The following is a 12,433-nucleotide window of genomic DNA, read 5'->3' as shown; positions in this document are numbered from 1 at the left end:
AGTGATCACCCAATAGCATGCTCACTCTCTTTATTCCAAATCTGTCGTTAGCCCTCAATGATTGGCAGAAATTATTTTGTGTCATGCCCATTTTGGCAGTCGTTGCGAGCAAACGGGTTCATGACTACAACTTTGCTATCTGCCACACACGGTTTAAATAAAATTCTTAGAAAGTAATGGAAACACCTGGTGTATATGAATTGGTGAATTATTATCGGTATTATGAGTGTGCCATTGAAATCCCAAATCTTCATCATAATAATACAAGCATCTTTAACGAGCATGCAGGAGAAATATGGAATGCAAGTTATAGATTTCTTCGGTTTGTGAATGTAACAACATCTCCGCCACATGTACAGAAATATGATTTCAGCTTTGTCTTTATTGATTTTCGCTTTGGGTTGATTATTGCATATAGCTTTGTTTGTGTTTTCCTTTTATTCTGCAGTATGTATGTAAATAAAGTCATGTGGTGGCTCACACTTAACTGCTACATTCTGTGCAGAAAGTGGTGTGCGTTCATTTTGCCAGGACATCCATTCTGCCTTATTGAACTGCGGGTGGAGCAGTCCCCAAAAAGTTATGGACTGAAGCACGCCAAAGAACGGAGCTGCAGCTGGCTGACGGAGTCCTGCACAACGACGAGTCCGATTTTGTGCCAAGGAGTGCTTATGCAGCTTTACAGCTGCAGCTACAAGCTGTGCAGAATGAGTTTGACAGCTTGCACGCACAAATGAGTGAACACATTCAAGTAGTCTCCTCGGCGCAGCAGGTTCCTCAGGAGCCACGCAGTGCCTTCCGGAGATGCACTTGCATATGTGCCGAGGAGCACTACAAGGAAATCAATGAAGATGTGCGGCAGCTTCGTGCCATGAATATGGCGCTGCAAAAACGCTATCTTACAAGCTTTTTCAAAGTGGTGAATGTTTTCATTTCTTGCATCTTGGATCATTACTGTACTGCTAAGAAATTCTCCCGACAAGGATGAAGTTGATCGCATGAAAATTTTAGGGCGCCATGTGACATACAGCGTAAACAAAGGGAGGATATCTCTTAATTCTGGTTTAGTTGAGGCTATTTGTTCCTTTCTGTGTTGCCTGGTTCACTCTAGTTATATTTTCCTTGTATTATTGTTTTTCATGCTTTACTGGTTGCAGCTGTCTGGTGGCATATCTTCCTGAGCAAGATCGGTCTGCCATGTGCCCAGGGTCGAGTGTATTAGAAAAGGAGTATTGAATAGGATACTTCACTTGGTAAAGCCTGGTGTTGGGTGCGAATAGTACGGACCACTCAGGATGGCAGACTTGGCTTGGGCATGAATATTTACGTCTGGAGTTTTGTAGCAGTACATGACATTGCACCAACTTTACTGCTTTCAAGACTGGACCATGCTTTAAAGTGTAAAAAAATGCATCTTAGTTGGAAATTATTCATGACAGACTCTGCCATTGGTAAATTTGCACTCATTTGATTTTTCTATGAAATATTCTATGCATTGTGAAATTCCTGAAACATACTAAAAAAGGCAAGCACGAGTAATTTGGAGCACTTTCGTTGTGCATTGTGTGTAGTGTGACCTGGGGGGAGATATTCTGTAGGTGTCCACCAGTTGGACACCTGCGTTTTTTCTGCTGCTCAAGTTCTGTTTGGCCAGGGGACGGCTGTCGCCTTCTGATGCATAGCCCAGCCCAGCCAATCAGACCTTCAACAGCAGACAAAATGGACATGTCCACTAGGTGGACATATAGAGAATACTCCCCCGCCCCCAGCAGTATCGTCAAACCTCGATTTGGACCTAGTGCTTACACCTAAGGGAAAGTTGGAACGCAGGAATTGTAAGGGATATTCGGGACAGTCTTGCAAATTCTAGGAACCTTTGTGAACCTAGAATTGTTAATGCCATCTGATCATGCTAATGCAGCGAGAAGCACTGAAGCAACGGTTGGAATTTTGGTTAAGTGGAAACACGTCGGAAATGCTCGAAACCCTTTTGCTATGTGATCAACAAAACTCGGACAAGAGCTCTTATTCATTCTTGAAGGACTGCCTCCAGCCTGGAACATCAGTTGCTTGAATGTTGTTAATGACTAGTGGAAGCTTATGTATGTGGCTTCAAGATGCATAGGAACAGAAAAATCATTTTCTCGGTAACCGCTGCTCCAAGTTTGATTAGGTTTACAATATTTATTACGAAAGGTTTGTCTGGGTACTGCAGGAAGGGTATATTTTTTAGGCCATCCATTTTTCATATGAATTGTTATAGATTGCAGAATTTCAGAAAGTGAGGCTATCAAGCTTACAGTTTTGTAACTCAGCACCAAAACAATTTCATTATTCTGTTAATTTCACCTTATGACATTTAAATGGGACAAAGTTAATGTATTATGTGCCTTTCATTTATGGGTTGGACTTTTGCAGAACACCTGTACATTGTAACCAATTCATGAAGGCTGTAAATCTTAATTGTCTTATTTAGATCGCTCTAATGAATGAAGTTTACAGAACTGTTATGTATGCTTTGGGGCTGAGCTGTGACTTTGCAAAATTCGAGCTACTATTGTTGGCAATATCTGTCAAACATTATATTCTAAATCAACATTTGTTTCCTATAATCATGAGAATTTAACTCTCTTAAGTTCAGCGAACTTTATCAACATTGGCCGAGGAGATATTTCGTGAAAACGTATTTGCATTTGCATGTATTTCAATAAAGAACTTAGTGTTGGCCACAAGTTCAAGTTTATTCTTAAGACTTATTCTTTCTGTGAACCTCTTTCTTGTTTAGAGTGCTAGACAGATGAACAATACAGAGCACAATAGTAAGGCGATATGCCTTCTACAAAGAAGCCAAATGCAGCAAATTTGTGGTATAGCTGTGAAATTTGGTTGAAAACATGCTGTGAAAACATGTTGCACCAGCCATGCTCCCTACACAGAAGTCGAGCTTTTGGCATTTGCAGAGTAATTGCCTTTTCAAGTCTAATTTCTTTCATTGTTTGTTCCCCCGAGTAAAAATCAGAATCAAAGGAAAAGTACAAGTTGTTTCCTCCTTCAGTTTTCTTTGTGTCTCATAAAAGAAATTGCAAGTGGTTGTGATAATATATCCTGTAGATTTGGTGTCTTTGCAGAGAAAAAGCATGCAGATGAACTGCAATAAATCAGTGCCTCAGTTAAGAATGTACTTTTCAAAGCATTGCACTTACACGAAAAAGGCACTGTAGGGGAAATTTATTTGAATTATGAAGGATTACCTTTTTGTGGCCCGAAATTTTACCTACATGAAACAAAATACGCTAAGAGAAAAAGTGAAATTGCTTTGAGCTCTATTGCTCATTGCTACAAATGCTAGAATTGTTTGTGTTGCCACCACTTCGGTATAAGAACATGTAATGTGTTTTGACACTATTGTGCAAGCACAGTCACTGTTACTTGAGAGTATTGCTCTGCAGACATCTGTTATTTCCTTGACTCATATCGACACTGCTTAAACAAAGAAACGTAAGGGCTCAACTGAGCTTCCCAAACGCAAATGTTGCAGAGGAAGAAATGTTTGTGGTCATTGCTAGCATTGGCGAAATGACAAGCAGAAACAGCTGGCAGTATGTGTTGCTATGTTGTCTTAGTTTTCTACTCCATTCTCTGTTCTTGAATTGCGCTTTCTTGTCAATGGGCTAATTAAACACTATATGTATTTATGGGGTACATACTATTTCATATAGAAGTTATTATTTGTCATGTACTGGTGCCAGTCATAATAAGTTATGATATTTAGGTACTGGTAAACTGTTGACAGCTCAGATGCCTCCTTCAAAAACCTTTCAGAAAGCATAGTTGTCTATGCCACATCGTTTGATGTGTCAGTACGGGCGCAGCCGGACCCTGTCACCCCTTTGAACATTGGAGGCAAGTTCTATCGTCTGCTGTGTGATCTAGTTAAATCTTCATTACGAGCACTATTTTGTTTTCTGCAGTAAAGTGTAATGAAAGAAGAACAAAGAATGACACAAGAAAGCATTTTTTTCCTGTATTTGACGTAGCATTAGGGTCATTATATCATCATATTAGACTATAGCATCCCAACTGGAATGCTTGTATACCTTGAAATGATATACCCTGTGCATATGTATTGTTAAAGAGACCGTGGAAAACTTTGTATAGAACTCTGAAAGTGCACTTCAAGTGAATATAGTCTATTTCATAAATACCTTGCATTCAAAGAGTGCTTCAATGCGTTCAGTAGAAGCGGACCTATCCGCATTCAAAAATCACCGTTAATCCTCTTCGTGGTCTTTGTGCTCCTTCAATGCCATGTACTACAAAGGCTATGTCACGCGCGCATGTGCTCAGCGAGCTGCAGTGAGCTCAGCTAGTGGGCTCATTGCAGTACCCTGGTACAGCTGCAGTATCTACGCCATGTAGCAGACACAGGAACGTGTAACTGTAACGCATATATGCAGCAGTTGCTTCGTGTACAACACTGTCTGGAATGTGCACTTGAGCTCATGTTCTCCAATCTGTATGTGCAATGTGGTGTGGTCCGGCTTTGTCCTGAAACAGCTTGACCGAATAATATTAACAGATCGAACTTGTGCATTTTTAATTGCGCACTACCAATAGCTCAGTAGGAAGCGATGTCTGCCAAGGCATCTAGCCAGGAGCGGCCAGGATTGAGCACGCGCTGGCAAACGTACGTGGGGTCTGACCCTAAGTTTAATATAGTTCAAGGCTATTAGTTTTCATCAAAACTAATAGCTGGGTGAGTTGGTGTGGTTTCGTCTTAACAGGTGCAGACGAACAAAGAAACAAGAGTTGCAAAACAGTCCCGTGTTTGTTGTTTCTTTGCTTGTCCATGTCTTTTTCACGCTGTTTGTTGTGAATATGAAAGTAATGAGAATCAGCAGCTGATATGAAAGTAATGAGAATCAGCAGCTACGACACTGATAAGCGGTGTGGCCAAAGTTTAATTCCTATGCCTCACAAGAGCAGAGGACTGTTGATTTCTTTCCGAACTACGCAATTCTTATCGAAATTGGAAAACATATTTTCGTAACATCAATTTCTTTATTAAACTGCCTTAATAAATATATACAACAACGTTAGGAACAGGTGCGCTGGTCTTCACAGCCTTCTTGACTGATGTCAGCTATTGCCCAATAGCAGCCTCTTATGGAATATGCTAAATGACGAAATACGACACCCGAAGAGAATGAGAAGGCTCCTGTTAAAAAAATAGTGTTTCAGATAAAGGTGAATCCATGCTCTGCTTATGAGCTCCACATACACAACTCAACTGAGCACCACTCTGCATGAATGCGAAATTTCTCTGACGTTTATAGCAGTGTATCCTTTCTGCACACTGTTTGTTCACCAAGCCTAAGGGATGGTTCTGGAGCCCTTTAAAGCAAAAAGATGGTTTTTATCCGGAAATAAATTTGTTGCATAACAGAGAAATTGCTGGTGTGCTGGATTCAAATTAAGACTGTACTTGCAATAACTGAAGCACCTCTTATTGAAACTGATATGCATCCAGCATAAAGTGCAGCCTTGTGTTCACATACGCAGGTTTCCAAGGTGAAGTGTCGGGAAACTTATTAACACTAAGCTAGGTATATAAAATGTTCTTGCGCAGGCAGTTGAGCACTGTTGGCTAGCCTATATTTGCAACAGAGTCTGGAGACGCATAATAAACTAAAGTTCGTTGAATATCTTATTTGTCACATTCGATGTGTACATATACATTGGAAAGTCATAATTGAGGACAACTAGATTTGTTTGGTTCTTACAAAGCACTTCTGGTCCGTTATGCTCCAATAAAGTTTAGCTCTCTCTGCGAATTTCACATTTAAAGGAGAGGGAGGAGTCGGCACAACGGAAACCCATGATGTGAAACAGCATATTGCGTGTACTATGCCAGTGTAAAAGCCAGGCAAAGCAGATAAGAGCTGTTCTCCTGCTCCCGGAATGCAAGAGAAGTTTTTCATCAACCTACATCATATGCAGTATCCCTCCTATCTATTAAAGTTAGCTTTGTCTCTGGAGGTAAGATTAGCATACTGAGTATTAAATTGGTATGTGGGAACGCAAGTGCTTCAGTAGAATCAAAGTGATGTTTCCTTCACATACAATTGTCTTTAAATTTCTAACATAATTATATAACACAGTTACAAAAAAAACTTACAAAATTTCGTTAACTATGCATTGGTTTGCTGAAATTGTGTCTGGTGTGAAACACACCAACCACTTTTGCAAACATTTGTCTAGCTTGCATAAGGTATTTATTACACTGCACTTTAACTTCTCACGCACCAAAAGTTAAATGAAATAACGGCACTTGCTTTGTGATCGCTTTAGTAATGATTTTGCATCGCAGGAATGAATTCGTAAAAACAGTCTTTTTTCCTATATGGTCTTTCAGCAGCTTGTGTTATTTTGATATTCTAGGGTCCACAACCTGTGTTGTGCTAGGAACAAGGGTGCACTGTCAGACCCGTAAGTCATTGTCTATGAATACAGGCGATTTACATTATGCAGTACTCATTCTGTTATGCTGTGTTCACTCAAGCCATGCATGGCCAGCACACTGATGGTACCTAAGCTACTCTAGAGGAAGGTTTTTTTTCACAGTCGTCTAATTTCTTGACGTAGCTCGCAAGTATTCCCTTTGTGTAGGACGTGCAAGGCTCCAACTTCAGGGTGCCACCGTCACAGAGAAGTTGGCCTAGAGAGTTAAGTAAAGTCCATATTTTAGCTTGGAGCTTACATTGTATTATGTAATGCTAAAGTTGCAGGTCAGCAATGCAAACCAAGCAGGCAGCCTTTTACTACTTTGTTCCAACTTTTTTGGTCACAGTGTGAGCTTTTTCACATTTATCCTTTTTTGTGCATCCGGGACTGTTCTGCTCTTGTGTAAGGTTACTTGATTTTCCTGACTGCGAGAACAAAGGAAGAATCTTTGTGGGAGGCAGCTGAAGAAGGAGGATTGAAGGGCACATGCTATTTGCAGGAAGTTTTCACTGTAGTGTGCTATATGTTAGTTTTCAGTGCTTACATTTGCTTCCCGGGAGGAACAAATATAGTACTTGCAATGCGGGGCCCTTGAAAGAACTGCGTATGCCTACCTGCCAACTCTGCTTAATTTTTTATGAAGGACAGCTGCCATGCACAACTTTAATTTCTATAGCCTTGTACACATGATTCTCAGGTTGTGCGTTTTCCTTCCATTGGTGGCAGGTTCTTCAACTTCCATTCCCTACTCTTTTAAGGAGATGAATATTATAACAAGCGCTTCCCCCTTATTATAACGTTGCATTTCAGTTCTAAATTTCATAAGTTATCTGTATACTTCGTTCGTACGGCTTTTACTAAGATGAAAAAAGGTTGAAATTCGGGCCAGTTGGTAGATAGTTGAAGTGGAAAAACTAGTCGCAAAACACAAAAAAAGCACGAAGAGAGGTTCACACCACAATGACTGGACTATCAAGTGAGCTTTATTAGAAACAGCATAGTCCCAGCAAGGCCAGCAGAGCATGCACAACAGCATCACTAATCACCGAGCATGAAAAGTCAAGTTATCGCATCTCTCGTGACCGACATACAAAAGCCCATTTCTTTTTCAAGTAAGCGCACCGAGGTTGTTCTAATGACGGCTGCATTAGTAGAACCTCGGTGCACTTGCTTGAAAAAGAATGTGTCTTTTTGGGTCGGTTACGATACATGCGATAACTTGACTTTTCATGATCTGTGATTAGTGATGCTGTTGTGCATACTCTGGTGGCCTTGCTGGGACTATGCCGTTTCTATTAAAGCTCAGTTGACAGTCCAGTCGTTGCGGTGTGAACCTTTTATTGTCCTTCGTGCATCGTGATTGGATTTCTTCCTTCAACTAAGATCGAGCTGCATGGTTTAGTTGCACTGTACAAAATATAAATATCAGGAAGATATTTGACATAAACAGTAGTCATGAAACTATGACTGAAAATACAACATTCTATTGTGCGAAAAGAAAACTACACTGCAGTACACATTCTTTTAACATTTATACCTATAATGGTGCTAGCTATTTCAGAAATTGGTTTGGCAGCGTATGCCACGTCATGTTATAGCTTAGCACAACAGCAGCACCATTGCCAAACCAGAAGGAAACTGTTGGCACTGTGAAACACTGATGCAGTTGTGCATTGATGCTTTCCATGCTTTATCATCTTTGTAAGAGGTGTTTGCTCATTTAAACCGCAGCAATTTCACTTTCGACGCACTCTTTACCTCTTGCAAGTCAAACCACTATAGATCATGGCAAAAACATCAAATACCCTTGTATTTAGAAAAATTTGGGACGTATGCCAAGAAAGTGCTTGAAATTTTCCATATTCAGTGCCTAACTTTCCCAGCTAAGAAACAAAATATAGTAGAGGTAGCTTAGTCTCAACGAGAAAGCAAAAGCTATCAAGAAATTCAATGATATGTTTAATATCACGTGAGTAGAGAAACTAAGGAAAATAGGCAACCTTCAGCTAAATGGCAGGTGTGTGTAGTTGTTGAATATGAGTGCAGTAATTATGCTAATATTTTTATTCCTCAAAATCTGCACCTGTCCAAAAGGAAGCTGCTGCTGATTCTTGAGAATGTGAGACTGCTCAGAACTATGATGCTGTAGCATCAAATTTTAACAGATGAGAAGAGTTGGGTAAGAAATATTTATATATAAATGATTTATTTCCACTTGATCCGTCGTTTGGTGTATGGGTACCTTTTTCTTTGATGAAATTGGGTGTACAAGGCATTGTCAACATATTTGTTAGGGCTAGTTTTAGAACACTGTGAACCTGTAGAAGGGTGTTGCAAGGTGTTTATCAATATTTATTGGTGGCTTAGGTTAATACAGGGAAGCAAAAGATAAGGGGAACTAAGATAAATATGTAAATTCATTTATTTCTCCTAGAAAGCTGGAATTCAAATTCTTTATGTGATATGTAGGTTTTACACTCATTTGAGTTTACTAGTGCTGAGATATGGGCTTATTGGTATGTCATCATGAAGGTTTCTTGGTGTAGCGCAATTAGTACAAGGCTGTAGAGCAAGAACAAGACGGACTGTTTGTGGATTTTTTTCGTTATCTGTGCACTAGTTGTATTACACCAAAAAAGCACTCATGCAAGTGCTAGCGTTCTGAAAAAAGGTTCTAAGCAGATTTCATGCACGTTACATGCTTCCATTAGCATATTCATGTAAGGCAATTATGCATGACGTGCTAGCGATATTACAACCTGTGCTGCCATGAATTGGTCTTGTGTTTGGCTTAGCTTTCGTATGTTTGCTTATCTAAGCAGTCTTACAAAGATGGTTGTGCATAAAGCAGTTGGCATATGGCTCTTGAATGAATCATTTAATTTCTAACCATTCTGAAATAAAGAAGCCACTGCTTTTCAAGCATGGTTCATGGGAACTCATTTCTTCTGGGAAATAATTGAGGTAATTTTCATGTACGTTGCCTGTATTTTACAGAGCTCTCACACTCAGTAGTGGTGAATCTGCTGCATCCTTCTGTCACTGGTGCTTGCGAGGAGGTGTTTTCACTACCAGTCTTCTAAAAAATAAGTAAATAGCAGTGGAAGCAGCTGATTTGATAGAGATGATAATGTGACTGAGTAATGCATTCATTCTTCTCAAGGTGCAGCCAACATAGCAATGTCTCCACTATTTAAATCTGTTTGAATCAGTGAGACAGTCATTAGAGTATGCATGAAACTTTTGTTGTACATGAAGGATGTGGAGTGAAAGGAGATAAAGATTTGTGGCACGTTTACAGCCTGGTGTTTTTCTTTGAAGCCTTAAAGGAGTACCGACACAAAAATTTTCGATCTTGTTTTTTTGCTGTAGTAAGTAGCTAACGACCCAGTAGTCACCGCACGAAACATTATTGGCTACAGAGCGCGACAGGCAATTTAGAATCTTGTCTGTAGCGACCAGTCCAATTTTCCGTTTCAGAGTGCTGCGAGGTAGTCCAAACGAGGAATGCAAAAATATCTGGACACGTCATCGCTCAAAACTGTGACGTGCGGGCGCCAGCGTGCTCGCGGGCGTGCGAGCTTCGTGATGCTAGTTCGTCTGCTGCACCTGCACATGCTTTGCGATGTCCTCGCCATCGTTATTGCGCTCATTTTCGTTGTCCAGCGATGTCTATTTCCTGGTTGCGGGAGTCGCCATATTAGACTTGGTAAACCACCCTTGATTGGCTCCACTACAAAGCAGCGACTCGGAAAGTGTGGCTAGCGAAAGCTATCATTATGCACACGCACTGCTACAAGAAGTACGAAGCATTCGTTGAGGGCGCATGGGCAATGAAACATATGCCGGAGCACATGACAAGACAGGCTAAAAGTTGGCACAACATCAGGCTTGGGGAATATAGTCTTGATGGAAGATCATTGAACAGCTTTGGTTTTATTTATACCAGGCATGTTCGAAATGAAACGAGAAAATCTGGCTGCTTTTCAGTGGGGTACATTTTAAGCGTCCAGTGCCACGCACAAACTCGGACCACTTCTGCCACTTATCTACACCACAATGGCATAGCGAGCGAGATAGCCAGGCGAGCTGGCGACCGCTGGCAAACGGTATATAGGCCTAGCTCGCTGGCCGTTTGATCCGAGGCCGATGGCTCTTGTGACCCTCCACAGCTTGTAATAAAGCACCTATATACGTCACCAGAATCAATGCCTGCACATTTATCTGGCTCAGTGACCCATGGTAGAGTGTATAAGCGCGACTGGACGAGTACGAAGAAAGAAACAGATACGCAGACACCGCGCTTCTGTGTATCTGTTTCTTTCTTCGTCCTCGTCCAGTCGCGCTTATACACCTACCATGGATTCTAACCAACTAGCCCGCCAGCGTGTTTTAACCAAGTTCATAAGTGACGCTACAATTAGTTTTTCGGATGCCATTAGTAGCGATGAGAAAACACGTTGGCCAGGCAAGCCGCTTAACACAGACGATTGCTGCGGTGGCTGCGCTGACTGCTTGCGAGTCAAAATCACGCAAATGATATACGATTTGCGCATCATTTTATAGCATGCAGACTTCCAAAGTCACTTTATTTCACGAGTTATTTTGTGTCGGAAAGAAATTTTAGCTGATTTTTGTGCTGCTGTAAGCGGCACCAATATTCTGCCACCAATAAGTTGAATAGCAAAATTGCGTTATATGTCTCCTTAATATTGAGACGCCAAACTTTGTGACATTCAAGTTGCGCGCCCTTTGCATTGGGCACTGTGCACGCCATACAGTGATGTTGTTCAGCAACAACAGGCTGCGATCTTCGTATCACGGGCAGCCAGTTGGACCCGGCTCGCATGCGCCACGCGTACGAGGTGTCACGCGAGGAGAAAGAGGAAGACGTTTCGAGCCAGGTTTAAGAACGCGACTGCCGTGCATTTTTTCACGACCGCAGTGACTTCTACTTGTGGGCACAAGTTCGCATTTAATAAATATTGCGGTTTTACTAACATCGTTACAATATCATATTTTATTACAAGCCATTCTCTGTGTCCAGAAGGTAAATTTTTCTGGAAGTTTCTGTCTTGCCTTGTATGGGGCCTCTCTCACCAAAAAAAAATAGTCTTGTGGTGGTTGCCTACTACGGTTACCCAGTGCAACAGCCTGATGGAAAATCCATTATGCTACAGGTGCATGCATGGCATTAGAGAATAATTAAATTATGGGATTTTACGCGCCAAAACCACTTTCTCATTATGCGGCACACTGTAGCGGAGGACTCCGCAAATTGCGACCACCTGAGGTTCTTTAACGTTCACTTGAATCTAAGTAGACGGGTGTTTTCGCATTTCGCCCCCATCGTAATGCGGCCGCCGTGGTCGAGACTCGAACCGCTGGCCTCGTGCTCAGCAACGAGACACAATAGACGTTGAGCAACCACGGCGGGTCATTAGACAACACCAGCCTACCAGAATTTCTCACATGTGCAAGCTACTGCTTTTAAATGCTTGGCATACATCGCCCTCTACAGCAAGTTTGCTCCATCATGCAAGAATGCACCATTTTTCTTGGTCCTTCCCTTGTGGAAACTGACGCATGCCTTGAAATTGCCCCACTTTTGTGATTGCCGCAGTTCACCCGCCTGTGAGGCTAGCCTTGGTCATACCGGCATAAGATGAATGCTTCATCTCTAGAGAACAAGAAATCAGTTATCTTGCATTCCTTTGCTGTTGCCATAAACACACACCCTACACAGACATGTTGCACCATTTTCATGGAACCCCAAATGATGCTATGCGGCCCTAATGTTGTTAGGCAAGTTGGTTGACACTTAAAACCGGCCACGGTAGCGTTGTGGCTTTGTTGTTGTGCAGGTAAGTCCAAGGTTGTGGGACCAAATCCCACTGGCGGAGGCTGCATCTTGATGAGGGCAAAAAGC

The 12,433-nt window shown here is 41.5% G+C and overlaps 1 long non-coding RNA gene across 1 annotated transcript in view; it reads left to right on the top strand.

The window, feature by feature from the left end:
• The first annotated feature begins 8,598 nt into the window (after positions 1-8,598).
• LOC142589009 (uncharacterized) overlaps positions 8,599-12,433 on the top strand; it is a 28,689-nt gene continuing 24,854 nt past the window's right edge. The window contains exon 1 of the long non-coding RNA XR_012829771.1: positions 8,599-8,683. This is a non-coding gene — a long non-coding RNA (uncharacterized LOC142589009). The remainder of the gene's footprint in view (positions 8,684-12,433) is intronic.

Source organism: Dermacentor variabilis, chromosome 7, assembly GCF_050947875.1.
Source record: "Dermacentor variabilis isolate Ectoservices chromosome 7, ASM5094787v1, whole genome shotgun sequence".
Classification (NCBI taxonomy): domain Eukaryota; kingdom Metazoa; phylum Arthropoda; class Arachnida; order Ixodida; family Ixodidae; genus Dermacentor; species Dermacentor variabilis.
This window is presented reverse-complemented; position numbering and strand designations above follow the sequence as displayed.